Below are 21,132 nucleotides of genomic sequence, written 5' to 3' on the forward strand. Positions count from 1 at the left end.
AATCCATTGGTAACCACCACTGCTTTGGGATCACTATACAATGTTGAGACCCATTTGGTAAACACCTGTCCAACGCCAAACCTCTCCAATGTGTAAAACAAATATGACCATTCGACCCTATCAAATGCCCTTTCCGCGTCTAATGAGACCACTACTCCTGGTATCTTTCCCTGATGACAAGTTTGAATCATATTCAGAACCCTTCTAACATTATTGGATGATCTACGGCCCTTAATAAACCCCGTCTGATCCTCCTTTATAATATGTGGTAGTATCCTTTCTAGTCTCAGTGCTAACGTTTTAGAGAGGATTTTAAAATCTACATTTAGCAAGGATATTGGTCTGTATGATGTACAATCTTCTGGGTCCTTTCATTTTTTAAGGATAAGAGAGATATTTGCCTCTTTCAGCGAAGGGGGGAGACAGCCCTGACATATGCATAGTTGTACATGTCCATAAGTGGACCAGCCAGTATTTCTGTAAATTCTTTATAGAATTCAGCTTGAAAACCATCTGGGCCCGGCGCCTTACCATTTTGAAGTTGCCTAATTGCATCAACTATTTCTTGGGGTATAAGAGGAGCATTTAGGACCGATACTTGTTCCGGAGTTAGGCCTGGAAAAGTCAAATTTTTAAAAAATGACTGCATCCTCTTCGTCCTATCTTCACAATCCTGTGATTTATATAACTCAGAATAAAATTCTCTAAAGATCGCATTAATCTTTTTGTGATCATGAGTCAAAATACTTTCCTTGATAGACGTAATAGTCTGAGGGGCCTTTTTTTTCTTTGCAAGAAATACTAAGTATCTACCCGGTTTGTCGCCATATTCATATAACCTTTGCTTTGCAAATAATATTTCCCTCTTAGCCGTTTGAGTAAGCGTAGTGTTTAGAGCTGTCCTAAGAGCTGTAATCCTTTGCAATTTAATAATAGAAGGTCTATCAGTGTATGCTGTTTCAGCCGCTTTTAAGCGGGCTTCAAGCAGACGCTGTTGTTCTCCCTTTAATTTCTTCTGGGTCACTGAGTAGGAGATGATCAAGCCTCGCGTGTAAGCTTTGATGGTCTCCCACATCATTGACGGGTTGCTAGCTGTACCTGAATTAATTTCTAAAAAAGTTTTAAATTCTTGAGAGAAGTACTTTACAAATTTACTATCTTTCATTAGGAAGGGGTCCATACGCCAATGCCGAGGGGATGTCCCATTGTTCCTCACCTTAGTTTCCATATATACAGCAGCGTGGTCAGAAATTGCTATACTACCTATTTTACAGGATGATATGGAATTTAAAAAAATCGAGGGGGCAAAAAACATATCAATTCTGGTATGACATTTATGTGGATTAGAGTAGAAAGAAAAATCTCTACCCTATGGATGAAGACATCTCCATACATCTACTAATCCTAATTCTTTGTTCAGATCCATCAATTGTCTAGATCTGGGAGATACTCCTGCAGTACTCTTGGGAATCCTATCTATTTCCGGATCCATAATACAATTAAAGTCTCCCCCTATAATTATATGACGGGCATCAAAAGCCATCAATTTTGAAAAGGCTTCCATTATGAATTTAAAGGGGTGTGCCGGGGGGCAGTACAAATTTAAAATCTCATATTCCTCTCCATTTATGAGGGCTTTAATCAAAATATATCGCCCAGATTCGTCTTTTATCTGCTTTAGGATTTTGAAAGGGAAATTCTTCCGAACAAGAATAACAACTCCCCTGCTTTTTGAGCTAAAAGAAGAAAAAAAGGCCTGATCAAATCCGCCCTGTCGTAATTTCAAGTGTTCTTTATCTGACAGGTGTGTCTCCTGTAGGAGAGCTATATCAACTCCTTCCTTCTTAAGATTTGATAATATTTTCTTCCTTTTGACTGGTGAATTACTCCCCTTGACATTCCAGGTGCACCACTTAACCGACTGATCAACCATAATCCTCTTGGCCAATCCGAGACCCCTCGGGAGGGGGAACCCTATTCAGAACATTCCGAGCGTAGAACATGTAAAATTTACAAAAATAAAGCCTCTTTAATACACCCACAACAGTACAGTAAAAAACTATTTCTAAATAAAAAAAATATAAAACGTATCTAAGTGGAGACTTTCCCCCTTGTTCCCAGGGGGCGTCACTTCCTCTCCAAAAGTCCCTCATATCCTCTCCCAACCAATGCCCCACCCTTGACCCAGGCACTCCTCAATAAAATGAGGAGAATTCAAATATAATACAAAGCTAGAGTTAACAGTGGGCACCCTACCCCCACCCATACCAACACCTGGGTATACTTGGTAATGTTAATACCATATATAAACATATAACTATAAAATTACCACCTCAACAAATAATAATTAAATATAATAATACAAAATAACAAGGGGAAAACAACCCCGCTCCTAGAGACAGAGGTAAAATTGAATAAGGTAACCACCTCCCCCCACCAACATTAACCAAACCCCCCAGCTTTTATATATATATATATACACATATACATACATCCCTCATATATACATAAAATAATAACAGAAAACAACCCCAAGGGGGGGGAGAAAATCAAATCCCTCTCCCCACCCCCCATGATAATATTAAACAGTCAGGTAAGAGAAAAGAGAGAAAAAAAGGGGGGGATATAAACCAAAGCAGGGGGGAAAGGCAGACCAACATCCATTGTGTCTTACAGTTTATCTAAGAGAGTCCAAGAATTCCTTAGCCTTTTCTGGTGATCCAAAGTTATATACGGATCCTTCATGGTTAAAGCGTAACGTCGCTGGGTAGCGTAAGGAGTACTGAATATTTAAGTCCCTTAAACGCTTCTTCGCCTCGTCGAATGCCTTCCTCTTTCGAACCAGAGCCGGGGAAAAGTCCTGAATTAGCATGATCTTGGATCCTTTGTAGATCATGGCTTGGGGGTCTTTTCCGAGATTTCTAGAGGCTTCTAGGAGTATCTGCCTCTCCTTGTAGCTCTGCAGCCGGAACAGGACCGGGCGTGGGCGCTGGTTCCAGCCGGGCCCGCGTATTGCGACCCGATAGGCCCATTCCACCCTTACCTGGCCTGATCCAGCTTGCAGATTTAAAAGTTGTGGCAGCCACTGCTTGAGGAATGCTGTAAGCTGGCCTTCCTCTTCACGTTCGGGAAGGCCCAGCAAACGAATATTTTTTCGACGACCTTGATTATCGAGGTCGTCAATATGATTTTCCAAGGTCCGGACTCGCTGCTCGAGAGTCCGGACCTGATCCACAGCCGATTGTGCGGTATTTTCAGAGGTCGCGGCCTTTAACTCCGCCCCTCCGACTCGGCGTTCAATTTCTCGAATCTCTCGGTCGTGCTTCTGCAGCGCGGCCGAGAGCGAGTCCCAACGATTTCTGGATTCTGCAATAAAGGCATCGATCTTCGAGTCAAGCTTGGAAATCATTTCTACAAGGCTTGTTACTGTTGGTAAGTCCCCCGGGGAGGCTGTGGACGCCTCTGCTGCAGCTGGAGAGGGTGGGGGAGGGGTTCCTGCTTGCTGAGAGCTGCGGGCTCCCTTCCCTTTAGTCATTTTAACTTAGGATTAAATTGTTTAAATATAATATTACACAACTAATTAAATTACACAACTATTATAAATGATTTGGTGAGTGTGGTAGGGGGTGGGTGACCCACTGTACCCAAGTCTTGGGAGGAGCACTATAGACTCAGTCTTGCTGGGTCGCTGCCATCTTGGATCCCCCAGAGTTTTTTTTATTACATTCAAATTCTACCATCTGCCATGGTGGGATTCAGACCCAGGTCCCCAATACATTACCAGGGCCTCTGGATTAACAGTCCAGTGATAATACAATTAGGCCATTGCCTTCCCTGATTAAGAACTGCTGCTCAGGGGCCAAATGCTTTGTAATAATGGAGGAAGGAAAGCTTAGCTGACAAGGAATGCCAGATCACCCTTCAGCTGAAGAAAAGTGTCATTGTGAGGTGATGTTAAACATCCCAAAGACTGGAGGGATGAATTGACTATTGCTCCATCAGCATTTAAACAAATGTATACAGATAACAGTCTTCTTTTTCTTCCATGCTTATTCCTGTTTCCATCGCTGTATTTTCCCAAAGCCTAACGGCTGCCAGAGGCTGTAGGTTGAGGGATATCACATCAGGACATAATGCACACCTACAGCCTGCCCTAGACAAATCAAAAGGATTTACAGTTTGATGCCCAATTTATTTGACCATGCTACAAGCACCACTTTCTGAGTCATCAAGCCTTGAAGGGGGAACTTCTGAGATCAGAGACAGGGACACTACCATTGCAGTGTAAGGCCTTCTAGAGATAACAATACTGCAATTAATCGCAGAAAGAATTTGCACTTTCATATCATTCTACAACATTTTTAGGGCTCTCCAAAGGAATTCACAGACATGAAATGCACTCATTGTTATTTGGGTAAACGCAGCAGGAAATTCAAACTCACAAGAGAAAGTGAGGACTGCAAACGCTGGAGAGTCAGAGTCGAAACATGTGACTCTGGAAAAGCACAGCATCCGAGGAGCAGCAGAGTCCATGTTTCAGGCATAAGTCCTTCATCAGGAATGTGGAGGGGGAAGGGGGTTGACAGATAAATAGGGGGTTGGGGGGTCAGGCAAGTGGGGAGATAGCTGAGAAAGCGATAGGTGGAATACATGTGGGGGGTGATGGTGATAGGTTGGAAGATAGGGTGGTGCAAATAGGTTGGAAGGAAGATGGACCATTAGGACAATTCAAGAGGGTGGCGCCAAGTTGGAGGGTTGGATCTGGGATGAATTGGGGGGAGGGGAGATTTGTAAACTAGTGAAGTTGATGCTGATGCCATCCAGTTGGCAGGTGGCTATCATTTGGCAGTGGAGGTGGCCCAGGACTTGCATTTCCTCGGGGGAATGGGAGGGGAAATTGAAGTGTTCAGGCACTGGATGATGGGGTTGTTTGGTGCGTGTGTATCAGAAATGTTCCCTGAAATGCTTCGTGAGTTGGCATTCTGTCTCCTCAATGTAGAAGAGACCACAGCGAGAGCATCGGACACAGTAGATGAAGTGGCTGGTTATGCAGGAAAATCTCTGCTGGATGTGAAGAGGTCCTTTGGGGCCTTGGATGGAGGTGACGGGGAAGGTGTGGAAGTAGGTTTTATACCTCGTGCGGTGACAAGGGAAGGCTTGTGTGTGGAAAGTGGGTTGGTTGTGGGCGTGGGCCTAACAAGGGAGTCATGGAGGGAATGGTCTCTGCAGAATGCAAATAGGAGTGGGGAGGGAATATATATCTTTGGTGGTGGGGTCTGCTTGTAGGTGGCAGAAATGGCAGAGGATAATGCACTGTATCCGGAAACTAATGGGGTCAAAGGTGAGGACTGGGGGGAGAGGGTTCTATCCTTGTTGTGTTTGGAAGGGGTAGGGTTCAAGGTGGAGGTGCGGGAAGTGGAGTACTCCTCCACTGACATGTTCATTCGATTGGTGGAACTAGTCCTCACCCTCAACAATTTCTCCTTCAAATCCTCCCACTTCCTTCAGATCAAATTGGTAGCCCTGGGCACACACAAGGACTGCAACTATGCCTGCCTCTTTGTAGGATACATTGGACAGTCCACCTTCAGCAGTTACACCGGCATCATCCACCACCTTTTCCTCCGGTACATTGATGACTGTATTGGCACTACCTCGTCCTCCCACGAGGAGGTTGAACAGTTCAACTTTACTAACACTTTCCACTCTGAATTTAAGTTCACATAGAACATCTTGGACACCTCCCTCCCCTTCCTGGACCTCTCTGTCTCTATCTCCGGTGACTGACACAACACGGACATCTATATCAAACCCACAGACACCCACAGCTAATTTGATTACACCTCCTCCAACCCTCCTTTCTACAAAAATGCTATCCGGTATTCCCAATTCCTCCGCCTCTGCCGTATCTGCTCCCAGGAGAAGCAATTCCACTCCAGGGCATCCCAGATGGTCTCCTACTTCAAGGACTGCAATTTCCCCTCACATGTGATCAACAAAGCCCTCCAGCACATTTGTTCCACTTGCTGCACCTCGACCATTGAACCCCACCTCTCCAACTGCAAGAATAGAACCGCCCTTGTCCTCACCTTGCACCTGACTGATCTCAGGATACAGCACATTATCCTTCCGCCATTTCCATCACCTACAGTGAGACTCCACCATTAAAGATATATTTCCCTCCCTAGCCTTAGTTGCATTCTACAGAGACCATTCCCTCTGTGACTCCCTTGTTAGGTCCACACCCCCCACTAACCCACTTTCCACACCTGGCACCTTCCCTTGCTGCTGCACAAGATGTAAAACGTATGCACACATCTTCTCCCTCACCTCCATCCAAGGTCCCAAAGGAACCTTTCACATCCAGCAGAGATTTTTCTGCATATCCAAACACCTCATCTATTGTGTCCAATGCCCTTGGTGTGATCTCTACTACATCAAGGAGACAGGACGCTAACTCGCAGAACATTTTAGAGAACATCTCTGGGAGACATGCACCAAACAATCCCGCCGACCACTTCAACTCCTCCTCCCACTCCCCCAAGGATATGCCACTGCCAAATGAAAGCTCTTCCACACCCACCAACAAGAGAAAGAACGCCTCATTTTTCACCTTGTGACCCTTCAATCATACAGCATCAACTTCGACTTCACTAGTTTCCAAATTTCCTCTCCCTATCTCATCTCAGATTCAACCCTCCAACTCAGCATCGCCCTCTTGAACTGTTCTACCTGTCCATCTTCCTTCCCACCTATTCTCTCCGCGTTCATCACTGACCTATCACCATTACCCCCCACCTGCGTCCACCTATCGCCTTCCCAGCCACCTTTCCCCAGCCCCACCCACCCCCCTATTTATCCCTAGCCTCCTTCCCCCTCCACATTCCTGATGAAGGGCTTATGCCCGAAATGTCGACTCTCCTGCTCCTGGATACTGCCTGACCTGCTGTGGTTTTCCAGTGTCACACTTTTCAAACTTCAACTCAGCAAATTACACAAATGTCAATATGACTGAATCACTGAATCATCTGGCTTATTGGGCTGAGGGATACGTTTTGGTCAGGACACTGGGAAGAACTTCACTGCTGACCTTCAAAACAGCACTGTGGAATCTTTTATGACCAGCTGAGAGAGCAGGCGGGACTTCAGTTTAATATCTCGTCTGAAAGATAGCACACCAAATAGTATATCACTGCTTCTGCATTTCATTGGAATGTCAACCTAGATTTTTGTGCTCAGGTCTCTGGAGCAGTACTTGAACATTTATCTCTCTGACTTAAAGTTTAGAGTGTAACAGCTGAATAAAACAAAATGTCATACAGACCAGCCATCATATTTATATGTGATCCTGTTTGGCTGCAGTAGGTACATTTCCCAGCAGAGCTGGTTAGTGATGAAGAGCTGATAGCCAGGTGACATAAACAATACAGCCTCCTGTCAAATGTGGAACTTAGAGGGCAGTGAAAGTTATTGGGGTGAGGAGGAATGAGCAAGGTGAACATAAACTGTGATCAGGGTCAGTTTTCAGTGCTGAACTCAGTTTAATACCTGGAACCTGTCTAGTCAAAACAATAAGTCCAGAAAAAGAAATGACCATTCAGCTCAGTGCTCCAATTTTCTGTCACAAAAGCCTTTTTGCATTTTGAAAAATATTATCTCTGCCTCTATGTAACTGAGGCATCAATGAAAGAGTATCTTTTTGGATGAAGCTGAGGAATTGCTACACAATTCCTCAGCTTCAATGCTGAAGCTAACAAAACTAATATTGAATTAAAAGAACCTTTTTTGAATGACGATCTTCCTCACATGTTGCTGAAAAAGACACATTTTGTTAATGCTTTTCGCTTTGCATTCAACAGAACAATTCACAAGAAATATCAAAGGAAAAGGAAAACAAAATTTGCCCTATATGAGAGGGGAATCTACTCACCAATCAATCAGCGATTTCCTCTCAGACTATAAATGTTGTTTTCCCTTCACTTTGGTATTTCCTGCAAATTGTTCTGATGAATGCAAAATGAAATGCTTCAACAACATGCGTCCTTTCTCAGCAATATTGAAGTTCCCTATTATCAAATAATAATCTTCTTTAAAGAACATTGGAAAATTGTTGGATTCCTTTATTATTTATTGTTTATAGATTATGATAGTGACATTGCATATAGAGAATCAAGACAATATATCCTCTTCAGGCATAGGAGGGAGTTAAATGGCAGCAGATGTTTGACCAGGTTGAACAGGTGTAATTTAGTCCCATTTTAAAGACATATAGTCCTTATTTTTATATTCCCATTCTAAAATATTTTGTTGACCTTTTACTTGGAGGATCCTGTGTAAACCTTTTGGACTGCATTGACCAAATTATAACAGCAAAGGTTTGCAGAGGCTGCTTCCATTACAAAAGTGGACAAAGAAATTCATAGTTGAAAAAGTTGGCATGAAGTGCAAGTCTTATAAAATGATTAATGTAAATAGATCAAGTGATGATATTGTAATGCTCTATTCCTGCTGTGGCATCTGATGAGGCAAACACACAATCACAGAATTCTTGCTTGGGTGTTACCGCCCCATCTCTGACTTATACAGTTACACCCAAGGAGTGGAAAATGATCATTTTTTAAATTGGCTTGTCTAATACCATCTATTTCAAAATGACAGATATATTTGGAAACTCACCAAGATGAAATAACTCCACAGAGGCTGGTATCCCATCACTAAGTCATTCTTTATTTACACATGCATAGTACTTGGCACTGGTCCGGTTTCCTCAGACCCACCTCTCAGAGTGAACAGACCTCTGATGCTCCTGTTTATATCTGTCAGCTCCCTTGATTGGACTGGATTAACAGTCCCATATTCTATGAGAACTACCTGGCTGACCTCATTTCAATCACAACTTCCCTCCCCCTCTAAATTCAGGAATGTAGGCCTGTTCTTTATTTTATAGCATCTGCTCGAGAATTTTTGCACCGGGCCTAGCTCCACTGACTCGCCTTGGATACAGGTGGCGTGTACTGGACCATAGACCACCTCTTGCGCCAGGCCCATGTTGGAAGAAAATTTTCCTCTTCTTCTGGTGGTAAAGGCATAAAAGCTGCAAAATCCGTCATGTCTATCCGAGGTTTCTTTGATGCTAGATGAGGGTGGAAATACCTATGTGTTCCAACAGCCAACAACTGGCCAAGTATATTTTGCTTCTGCCCCACTAGCGAGTGTACAGCTTTCATGTGGTCCACATGATTGTTCAGGATAGCCTCACCTATCCAAACTTTGTACTTCATGGGACCTGACCTCGCATCAAACATGGCTCTTCCACATGCAAGGCCATTTCCGTGGTTTCAGCATTAAACTTTGTCCCCTGAAGTAAACTCCCTCTCTCTCACTTAGCAGGAGTCTCGTGCCCAGCATTGGTGTGCCTGATGCCTTTTCACCCTTCCCACCCCATTCGGGAAGATCAAATTTAACCTGGTGTGGAGTCTTCTCTGCATTAGCAAGTCCACTGGAGCTATCCTTGTGTGAGGGATGGTATGAAAATCAAATAGGAACTGGGACAGCTTGGTTTTGAGTGACACTGTAGGCTGTTTCTTTACGCCTGCCTTCAATGTTTGGACTGTTGTTTCCTCCAGAACGTTAGATAATGGATGCTATGGGGCTGTCCTTTTTTGCTAAATGCCATTCCACTTTAGGAAATATTCAAATTCCCTGCTGGTAAACGATGGCCAACACTACAGGGAGTCCATGAATTGCAAAAGATGCTCACAGCTTTTCAATTCCTCTCACTTGTTCCCATGTTTGACAAATGAGCTTTATGCACATCCAACCACTTTGAGTGGGCGTCCACAGTTAATAAGAATGATGAGCCCATAAAGAGGCTGGCATTGTCAATGTGTAACCAAGCCTAGGGTTTAACCAGCCATTCCCACAAATGTGGAGGAACTGCTGGCAGCAATTTTTGTACTTGTTGTCACTCTGGGTGTTGCTCCACCAACACAGATATGTCTGCACCCAATCCTGGCCACCAGACATAACTTCTCACCAACATCTTCATTTTGGAAATGCCTGAATGACCCTGATGGATTTCAGTCATTATCTTGCAGCGAATTTGCTCGGGAAAATCACACTTGTGCCCCGTAATAAAATGCCATCCTGTACAGAGATCTGGTCTCACTAAGTCCAGAAAGATTTCAATTCTGGCTGTTTTGTTTCCCCCATCACTACCTGCTGTTTTGGTTTTGCCAGAACCGGATATTTTTGCATCCACAGTCTGATATTGTAGGTGGTGACTGGAAGGGTGTCCAGAAAGCCTAAAACCAGAACAGACTCTTCCAGTCGTGGCACTACTGGTGATGTATCCGCTAGTGGGAGATGGCTCAAGACATCTGCATTTGCTACTTGGCTGCATGGACAGTGTTCCTCCTTGTAATTGTACACACTTAGAATGAGAGCCCACTGCTGAATTTGACCTAAAGTTATGGGTGGCAAGGCCTTGTCCTCTATGAGTGGCCTGAGGAGGGGTTTGTGGTCTGTTATTATTACAAATTTTATGTCTGTAAAGGTATTGGTTAAACTTTCTCACACCAAAGGTGAACGCCAAACCTTTCTTCTTTATCTGGGCATATTTGCGTTCAATATCAGCCAAAGTCCAGGAAGCATTTGCTATTGGGCCTCTCCATCGAGCCTTCGGTGAGCCAACACCACCCTAATACCATACAGGGAGGCATCACATATCAGCACCAGGTCTCGCTTGGGATCAGACTGTACTAACACCTTAGATGATGACAGCTGCTTCGTCACTTCCCTAAAGGAAAGCTGCTTCATCTTGGCTATGAAACCATTTCCAAGGCTGACCCTTTTTCAATAGCAGATGTAAAGGTGTCAAGATGGAAGCCAGGTTACACATGAACTTTCCATAACAATTCACCAATCCAAAAAAAGACTTAAGCTCCAATACAGATGCAGGAACCGGGCATCTTTGATCGCCCTTGCTATCTTCCAATGGGTATAACCCAGTCTTGTCGACTCCGTGGCCCAAGTAGGTCACTTGAGGTGCCTGGAACAGTTATTTTTCCCTTCTAAGGCATACATCTGTCTTGGAGAAATGTCTAAGGACTATATCCAAGTTCTCTAAGTGTTCTTTTTTGATCTTACCTGTTATTAAGATGTCATTCAGATAAGTGGCAACCTGGGAAAGATCTTGTAAAATCTTCTCCATCGTCCACTGAAAAATGGCACAGACTGATGATATGCCAAGTGACAGTCTTGTACATTGGTTCAAACCCTTATTGGTATTAATTGTAGCATATATCTGTGAATCCTCATCTAACTGCAATTGCAAGTATACATGGCTCATGTCCAGCTTCATGAAGTACAGTCCACCCAGCCAGCTTTGCATCTCACTCCTTTATGCAAGAGATTGGGTATTTATCCAGCTGCAAGAAGTGGTTTACTGTTTGTTTAAAATCCACAAAGGTGAACCGACCCATCACGTTTCACAATGGTATAACCAGTCGTGCCCATTTCACAAGCTTTACTGGTTTGATGATTCCTACGCTTTCCAGCCTCCTGATTTTTGCCTCTACTTTTGCACGTAAGGCAAGTGGTACTGGGTGCAGAATCGTGCAATTGCTTCCTGGTCAACATGCAAGGTGACCTTGTCTCCTTTGATCGTCCCTAGACCTTTCTGAAAGATTCCCAGGAATTCAATTAGGATTACACTCAGGTAGTCATTTTCTAACCAAAAAATGTTGAGCCAGTCAAGGTGAATCTTGCTCAACCAATTTCCCCCATCAGACTTGGGCCCGAGCCTTTTACTACAATCAGTGGTAACTCAACCAGTTGCTTTTCATAAGAGACCAGAACCAACGTTGTATCCTTAATCGGTAAACGTTCCCTGGTATTTCACGGCTTGGTATGGCAACTGCTCTGCCCAGGACTGTAAGAAACTAGAGGGTTGTGAACATAGCCAGTCCGTCGTGCATGCTAACCTTCCATCCATTGACTCCATTTACACTTTTTGCTGTCTCAGAAAGGCAGCCAACATGATCAAAGACCCCACCCACCCCCCCGTTATAATTTCTTCCAGAAGATACCAAAGCTTAAATACACGCACCAACAGGTTCAAGAGCAGCTTCTTCCCTGCTGTATTAGACTTCTGAATGGACCTTTCAAGTCTCAAATCTAACACTGGTCTTGCTTTTTGTGCAACTGCTTTGCAACTGTAACTTTGTATTCCTCACTCTGTTCTATCACCCTATGATCTTTGTATGGTACGACCTGCCTGTAGTGCATGCAAAATCTTTCGCTGTACCTAGGTACATGTGACAATAATAAATCAAATCAAATCAAAATCTAGCCAAGGTCTTATGCAAACATAAGGGTTGGAGTCCACAGCAAATTTTGTTAAAAACTGATTCTGCTATCACTGATATAGCCATGCTGGTAGCAAAATCCTATTAGAACCTGGTACCATTAAACCAGATGTTTATTTTGATTGGTTCTCATTTGGATCTTGCTGAGCAATTTAATTAGTTCAAGCCAGATGTAGGTGGGCTTTCCAGGGTGTGCAGTCTCCTAGATTCTAACCTATGAGCTCTCTTACTCCAATAAGGCCTAGTGGGGCTCTTTTGCTGTCTCGAATCCGCATACTGGCAGCAACTACAATGGCTTGCCAGCCCAGATCCAGAAGAAAAGTTAACCGTTTGGCCAAGGCTTGACTTTGTTTTGGGGATTTGCTTTGGGCTGACCTAGAGTTACTCTGTTCATGATAAGTCCTGAGTGAGGCTATGCAATTGCCTTCATTTAAGTGGTGTCTTCTAAGCTCAGTTGGCCTAGTGAGTGTTTCCACTTCAATCGGCATAACCAGTAACTCATTTACTCCATTTTCTAATGACAAAGTCAGTTATAGTGTCTGTTTGAAGTCCAGTTGGGCTTCAGTTAGTAGGCACTTTTGCATGGTTACACCATTAATTCCACATACCAAACGAACTCTCAGCATCTCATTAAAATCACATGCCTCTGCCAGTCTTAATCTCGTCAAATTCCTGACACAGATTAGGCTAGCTCTTCAACCAATAGTGTCTCAAAATTAGAGGAGGCTTGGAGTCATAATATTCTTTAATTAAATCTGTCAACTCTTGAAAGATTTTAATATCTGGTGCCTCAGGAAACGTTAAGTTGCTAATAATCGAAAAAACTGCGGGTCCACAAATTGTCATGTGGATTACTCGTTGCTTTTCATCTGCCCCAATGTAAATTGCCCATAATAAATTAATGCATTCTTTCCACATACTGGGCCCAATCTTCGATGGCAGGATCAAACGAATCAGGCTTCCTAAATAACGGCATGATGCCAGAAACGCTTACCCCAACTCAGAGATAACTGCTGCAAGCAAATTTCTTCAGGAGTACATTTTTTCTCTCTTGTCACCACTGAAATAATTACGCAGAGGCCAATATCCCATCACCAAGTCACCATTTATTTACATGCACAGTGCATGACACTGACCTGGCTAACTCAGAGCTGACTCCCAGAGTGAACAGAACCCCTGACACTCCTATTTTTTTTCTTATCCCCCACACTACAGCTCAAGGGTATTGGTGGACACCGCGTGCTCCTTCTCCAGGGACACCCAGACTCAAAGGAGGGGCAGGCAATCGGCCCTAACCACCAGCTCCATGGCCCACCCCCTGGACCTGTTTATGTCCAGTTTGGCCAGGTCCAGGAGCAGACCCACGAGGAGGTCTTCTGACCTATCCTCCCCCCCCTCAGGAGTGTGGGGCTGAAGTCCAACCAAAAACAGAGGAGAAGATTTTTAAGAAAATCTAAGGGAATGCAAACACCAACACCTAATGTATACCTGGTCCACAGACTCCACAGCACCACAGAACAAGCAGTTGGGCTGGGAGTCCATGAACCACCGTAATCTGTGGTTGCAGGGGACTGCTGTGTGCGGCACTCTCCACCCCAGATCCTGAGAGAAAGGGGAGGACTCCCATGTGGAGAGTCTTCCACTGGGGATCCCCACCACCCGGTGGCAAATGGGCACGCCAAGGCGTGTCCGGATGGTGGCTGAGGGAAAAGAGGTGGATGGTGTGCAGCAGCACTCGGTACAAGGCCCGCCGTTTTATGTCCCTAAAAGGGGCAAAATTAAAACTCTGGACGTGGCTCAGGTTGTGGGGTACAGGCTCCCGCGGGACATACAGGAGCTTAGGGGATGCTCCTATTTTTTTTCAGAGGCAGCTCTCAGACTGTTAGGATGTCTAACATTCTTCTTCTTTTCTTTTTTTCTTTATTTTTATTTCTTTATTTTTCTTTTTCCCCACACTTCCGCCCAACTGCTGTAGAGCTTCTTTTATCCCAGCACCCATGTCATGTGTGTGCAGCTGTCAGACACAGTGTAGAACAACAAGTATGCACCACCAGGAAGAAAGTAAACACTCGAGTGGCCAGTGACAAGAGTGCCCTTCTCATCAAAGGGCAATGCTGCATGATCAAAAAGTGAAGGGGGGGGGGGGGGGTGGGGGTGCAGGGACTAAATCAAATTAGAGTTGGAGGGGGAAATAAAACTCTCCATTCCCTGTGGTGCCCACCTTTCGCTGAACAGCTCAAGGATGTTGGTGGACACCGCGTGCTCCCTCTCCAGTGACATCCGGGCTCTAACATAACTGTGGAAGAGGGGCAGGCATTCGGCCCTAATGACCCCCTCCATGGCTCGCTGCCTGGACCTGTTTGTGGCCAGTTTGGTCAAGCCCAGGAGCAAACCCGAGGAGGTCCTCTGACCTACCATCCCGCCTCCGCACCAGGTGTCCAAAGATCAGGAGCATGGGACTGAAGTGCAACCAGAAACAGAGAAGGAGGTTTTTAAGAAAATCAAAAAGGGAGTGCAAGTGACCACACGCAATATATACATGGTCCACGGACTCCACAGCACTATAGAACAAGCAGGTCTGGGAGTTGGTGAACCACAGCAATCTGCGTTTGCAGGGGACTGACGCGTGCTGCACCCTCCACCCCAAATCCCCAGGAGAAAGGGGTAGGACTTCTGCGTAAAGAGTCTTCCACTGGGGATCCCCACCACCCGGGCATGTCCGGATGGTGGATGAGAGAAAAGAGGTGGACGGTGTGCAGCAGCACTCTATATAGGGCCTGCCATTTTATGTCCCTAAAAGAGGCAAAATTAAACTTTGGAGGAGGCTCAGGTTGTGGGGCACAGGCTCCCACGGGAAATACAGGACTTTGGGGGACACTCCTACTTATCTTTTCTTTTTTTCTACTGATCCAGCTCCCTCAGAGTGAACAGGATGTTTGACATTTCTGTTTTTTTTTAAATGTGTGTGCAGGTGTCAGACACAGTGAAAAACAACAAGTGTGTAAATCTTTATTTATGTTCCACCACCAGGAAGACAGGAAACACCCATGTGGCCAGTGACAAGCATTGCCCTTCATATCAAAGGGCAATGCTGTGTGATCAAACAGTGAAGGGTAGGGTAGGGATTAAATCAAAATAGAGTTGGAGGGGGAAATAATACACTCCACTCCCTGACTCCCTGTGGTGCCCACCGTTCCCTGAAAATTTCGAAGGTGTTGGTGAACACTGCGTGCTCCTTCTGCAGAGACACCCGGGCTCTGACATAATTGCGGAAGAGTAGCAGGCAATTGGACAGCCCTATTTATTTCTTTTTTTTCTTTTTTTCAATTTTTTAACAGGAGATCTGATACTCCTGTCCTTTTTTTTAAATACCCCAACAGTGGTAGTGCTTATATTTTCCCCAGCACCCACGTTGTGTGTGTGCAGGTGTGAGACACAGTGAAAGACAACAGGTATATAAATCTTTATTTATAATTCACCATTAGGAAGAAAGGAAACACCCAAGTTGCCAGTGATAAGCAGTGCCTTTCTCATCAAAGGGCGATGCTGCACGATCAAACAATGAATGGGAGGGCAGGGATTAAATCAAAATATAGAGTTGGAGGAAGAATTAATACACTCCATTTCCTGTGGTGCCCATCTTTCCCTGATCAGCTCAAGGATGTTGGTGGACAACGCTGGCTCCTACTCCAGAGACACCTGGGCTCGAACGTAACCTCGGAAGGGAGGCCCTAACAACTCCCTTCACGGCCCGCTGCCTAGACCTGTATGTGGCCAGTTTGGCCAGGCCCAGGAGCAGACCCACAAGGAGGCCCTCTGACCTGCCATCCCCCTTCCACACCAGGTGCCCAAAGATCAGGAGTGTGGGACTAAAGTGCAACCAAAAACAGAGAAGAAGGTTTTTAAGAAAATCAAAAAGGGAGTGCAAGTGCCAACACCCAATATACACATGGTCCACGGACTCCACAGCACCACAGAACAAGCTGTTGAGCTGGGAGTCGGTGAACCACTGCAATCTGCGGTTGCAGGGGACCGCCGCATGCAGCACCCTCCACCCCAGAACCCCGAGAGAAAGGTGGAAGACTGCTGCGTAGAGAGCCCTCCACTGGTGATCACCACCACCTAGTGGCAAACGGACACGCCAAGGCCTGTCTGGGTGGTAGTTGAGGGAAAAGAAGTGGACGGTGTGCAGCAGCACTCGGTATAGGGCCCAACGTTTATGTCCCTAAAAGGGGCAAAATTAAAATTCTGGAGGAGGCTCAGGTTGTGGAGCATAGGCTCCCGCGGGAAGTACGGGAGCTTGGGGGACACTCCTATTTATTTTTTTCCTCTCTACTGATCCAGCTCCCTCAGAGTGAACAGGATGTTTGACATTTCTGTGTTTTTTGTAGTGTGTGTGCAGGTGTCATACACAGCAAAAAACAACAAGTGTGTAAATCTTTATTTATATTCCACCACCAGGAAGAAAGGAAACACCTATATGGCCAGTGACAAGCTGTACCTTTCACATCAAAGGGCAATGCTGTGTGATCAAACAGTAAAGGGAAGGGCGGGGATTAAATCAAAATAGAGTTGGAGGGGGAAATAATACACTCCACTCCCTGTGGTGCCCACCTTTCCCTGAAAATCTCGAGGGTGTCAGTGGACACCGCGTGCTCCTTCTGCAGGGACACCTAGGCTCTGACATAACCGCGTAAGAGGAGCAGGCAATCGGGCAACCTTATTTATGTTTTTTTCTTTTTTTATATTACCCCCACACTATCACCTAACTGCAGTCGTGCTCATATTATCCCCAGTGCCCATGTTATGTGTGTGCAGGTGTGAGACACAGTGAAAGACACAAGGTGTACAAATCTTTATTCAATTTCCACCACCAGGAAGAAAAGGAAATACCCGAGTGGCCAGTGATAAGCAGTGCCCTTCTCAGAGGGCATTGCTGTGTTTTCAAACAGTGAAGGGGAGGGCAGGGATTGAATCAAAATAGTTGGAGGGGTAATTAATACACTCCACTCCCTGCGGTGCCCACTTTTCCCTAAAAATCTCGAGGGTTTTGGTGGATACTGCGGAAGAGGAGAAGGCAATCGGACAGTCCTTTTTTTTTACAATCACAATAAACAATAAAGAAGAAACAAAATACTTCAAAATAAACTCCTCCTCAATTGGAAGACACCAACAAAATCAATCTCCTCTCCTCTTTAATACAGTAAAAAAGAGAGCAGAGTCCTTCACTCATTGCCAATGTACATGGAATAGTGCAGGTTAGATGGGCTTCAGATTGGTATGATAGGTCGGCGCAACATCGAGGGCCGAAGGGCTTGTACTGCGCTGTAATGTTCTATGTTCTACACTGATGCAGCTCCCTCAGAGGCAGCTGTCAGAGAGAACAGGATGTCTGTTCATGTCCACAATGACTCCTACCGATTTTTATAGATGCACCATAGAAAGCATCCTATCCAGATGCATCATAGCTTGGTATGGCAACGGTTCTGCCTAAGACCACAGGAAATTACAGAGAGTTGTGAACACAGCCTAATTCATCAGGAAAACTAGCCTTCCTTCCATTGACTCCGTCTACATTTTCTGCTGACTCCGGAAAGCACCCAACATAATCAAAAACCCCTCCCACCCCAGTTATACTCTCTTCCACCCTCTTCCATCAGGCAGAGGATACAAAAGTTTGAAACATGTTTAAGAACAACTTCTTCCCCGCTGTTATCAGCCTTATGAAGGGACCTCTCATATTTTAGGGTTGATCTTTCTCTGCACCTTCTCTGTAGCTATAACACTTGCACCTTGTATTCTGTTCTATTACCCTAATGTACTTATGTAAGGTATGGTTTGTATGGTTAGCACACAATACAACACTTTTCACTGTATCTCCGTACATGTGACAATAATAAATCCAATCAAATCAAATTTGCTTTAAGGACTTAAGTTTGTTTGGAACCCATGTGAGCCCAACAATAGTGCATTGATGTGTGCAGCCCTCTTGTAGAGCTGCAGAAAGTTTGCAGAAAAAGAGAGAGATGAGGCAATGGAAGAGATTGATAACAGGTGTGAGAATTTTAAAATTGAAATAAAGAAGCAAGCATTTTAAGAACACATGGGCTCAACCAAATTGACTGAGCTCAGGCTACCTAGCACATGGGGACCTTCTAACTGAGCTTGACCTCTCAGAGTTATACAGTACAATTAGTCAGGGTTTTACTTCTACTTACTCATCAGTAATCTCAGATGATCCATATACAATGCACCTTGATTTAATACATCTGCTGCGAGGCTGCAAACAGTCACCTTTAAAAATATTGTGTCTTGGAAAATCTTATCAGTGAATAATCTCAACTACAGGATATGGCAGCCAATCACACGGCAGCCAGAGCAAGCTCTCTCCATTTATTTCCATGTAAAATATACAAATACTTCTCGACCTTATTTTAAATCTGATATCTGTATACCTTTTCTATCTGCATCCTATGCTTTCCCTCAGTCATATTTTCATATCAACATTTTGCCATTAAAATTCCAATGTCCACATTTATAAGGGGCTTTGAGTAAATCACTCTGTGCTTGTACATTCCTGGTACTTACATTCACATAAAGTGTTTCGGGATCTTATTATACACCTCTGGAGGAGGTGAGAAACTGAAAACTAGGTCTCCTGCTTTAGTGTGGACACTATCACTGCAACACAAGAGCCTACCCATTAGGTATTTATAATGCTACTGTTTGTTGTTCTTCAGGCAGGAGTAGACTGGTGCTGGAAAAGCACAGATGTTCAGGCAGCATCCGAGGAGCAGGAAAATCTGACGTTTCGGGCAAAAGCCCTTCTTCAGGCATCATTGGAAAGGATTTTTAATTAAAATTTTAAATCATTTTACATGTGATGACTTTATTCTCTTAAAACATTTTATTCCTTTGTCAGTTATTTGTCTCGAATGTCTTGATGCAATACAATTACCTTTCAGTATGGAATCTGGAATGTGCTCTATTTCTGATAGATTCAATGCTTGCTGACAATTCTGACTCAAATTTGCAATCAAACTACTATACAATTTTTGGTGTGCTTGGAATAAAGCAAGACGTTAGGCAGCAGGATTTGTCCTTAATCGTCAGGATCTTCAGACTTTCCTAAACTTTATGCACTGCTGGTCAGTTATCGTTATTGCTACAATGTGGAAAAAGCAAAGCTGCATCAGCTGTCACCACGCTGCAGCTCTTGAGTATAAACATCTATCGAACAGTCAAATGAATGTATGGGACAAAAGAACAACCAAAGTTTTTAAAGAGACTGACAAAGTTTTGAAGGGGTCAGTTTTAATTCTATGCAAATGAATGAATTTTCAGTGAATTGATATCTCACCTTGATCTTTATTCTTCAAGTACCATTCTTATTTCATGAACTATACCTCATAGTTTGCTGGATAGCAGATCTGGATAACTGTAACCCTTTTCATCCATGTGTCTTAATGTTTACCTGTTAAATTTTCAACCTGTGATCAGGCAGCTCATAATCTGGGAAGATGACTATTCATAAAGTTAACAATTAACTGGCTACATCCCCAAACAAATTGTGAAGGGATGTTATAGTTGATGCTAAAGTTATATTTGATGTTAAAATTATAGTTGATGGCACTGGAAACTCAATCACTGACCCCAGAAAGTTTTTATTTATACGTTCACATGATTCGGTATTAATGGCTAGTCTAGCATTATTGCGCATCCCTAATTGCCCAGAGGGCAGTTAAGAATCAATCACATTATTGTGGGTCTAGAGTCACATGTAGGCTGGAACTGGTAATGAACCAAAATGATTTTTCCAGATGGCAACTGTTCCACGGTCATCATTAGACTTTTAAATCCAAATATTTTTATTGATCTCAAAATCCATAATCTGCCATAGCAGAATTTGAATCCAAATGGAAATGGCCAGCAGACAGGGTGGTGTGATATTCCTTTGGTTTGCTAGGTTACACATTCATGCCGCTGACCCTCCTATGTGGAGCTTTAGCAATAATAGCCTCTCTGCTTTTAGATTTCAGAGGTACCAAATAGTCTGAAGGAAATTATTACTCTGAAAGTGGGTTACCCGAATCAGCAACCTTCCACTTCAATCAACAGTGATCCAAGAGTCAGAAAATAATCTTCTCGGAGGAAGTGAGGACTGCAGATGCTGGAGGTCAGAGTCAAGAGTGTGGTGCTGGAAAAGCACAACAGGTCAAGAAGCATCCGAGGAGCAGGAGAATTGACGCTTCGGGCAAAAGCCTTTCATCAGGAATCTTCTGGTGAAGAAAATAATCTTCTGACAAGCACACTTTATGCAATGAATTAACCGGTCTGTTTTCTCTCTATTGATGGAGTTTTTTTTGTATATGTTTTCTGAATTTACTATATGTTTTCAGATTTCCTGCATCTGTCATTTCTTTTAAGTATTGTTCATATAACAGCACCACCTTGTGTTCTTTACAGTTATTTTCAGTTGTGATGTGTATTTATTGATGTTATATATGCAGTTGGGGGTCCATCTTAGGTCCAAAGGTACCTAGTTACAGTGCAACAATATCACTAGCACACAGTGCCATCTTAGGTACAGAGTGTCTAGATATCGTCCTTAGTTACAGAATAGAGAAATGAAGAAAACCCAGAGTTACATTACAGTTACACACAGGAAAAACAAGAAGCAAACTTAATAAGACAAACATCACAGTCTCTCTCCAAGGGCTGTCTGCAGCAGACCAGTGCAGGGGGCCTCCACATCATGGTCTGA

At 44.0% G+C, this 21,132-nt stretch overlaps 1 long non-coding RNA gene across 1 annotated transcript in view; it reads left to right on the forward strand.

Moving 5' to 3' along the window:
* The window catches only part of LOC122554641 (uncharacterized), a 111,973-nt gene extending 91,129 nt beyond the window's left edge, over positions 1–20,844 (forward strand). The window contains exon 3 of the long non-coding RNA XR_015758207.1: positions 20,401–20,844. This is a non-coding gene — a long non-coding RNA (uncharacterized LOC122554641). The remainder of the gene's footprint in view (positions 1–20,400) is intronic.
* The last annotated feature ends 288 nt before the right edge of the window (positions 20,845–21,132 follow it).

The sequence above is a fragment of the Chiloscyllium plagiosum genome, unplaced genomic scaffold, assembly GCF_037043375.1.
Source record: "Chiloscyllium plagiosum isolate Xiang-an unplaced genomic scaffold, Cpla_swu_hap1 HiC_scaffold_9, whole genome shotgun sequence".
NCBI lineage: Eukaryota > Metazoa > Chordata > Chondrichthyes > Orectolobiformes > Hemiscylliidae > Chiloscyllium > Chiloscyllium plagiosum.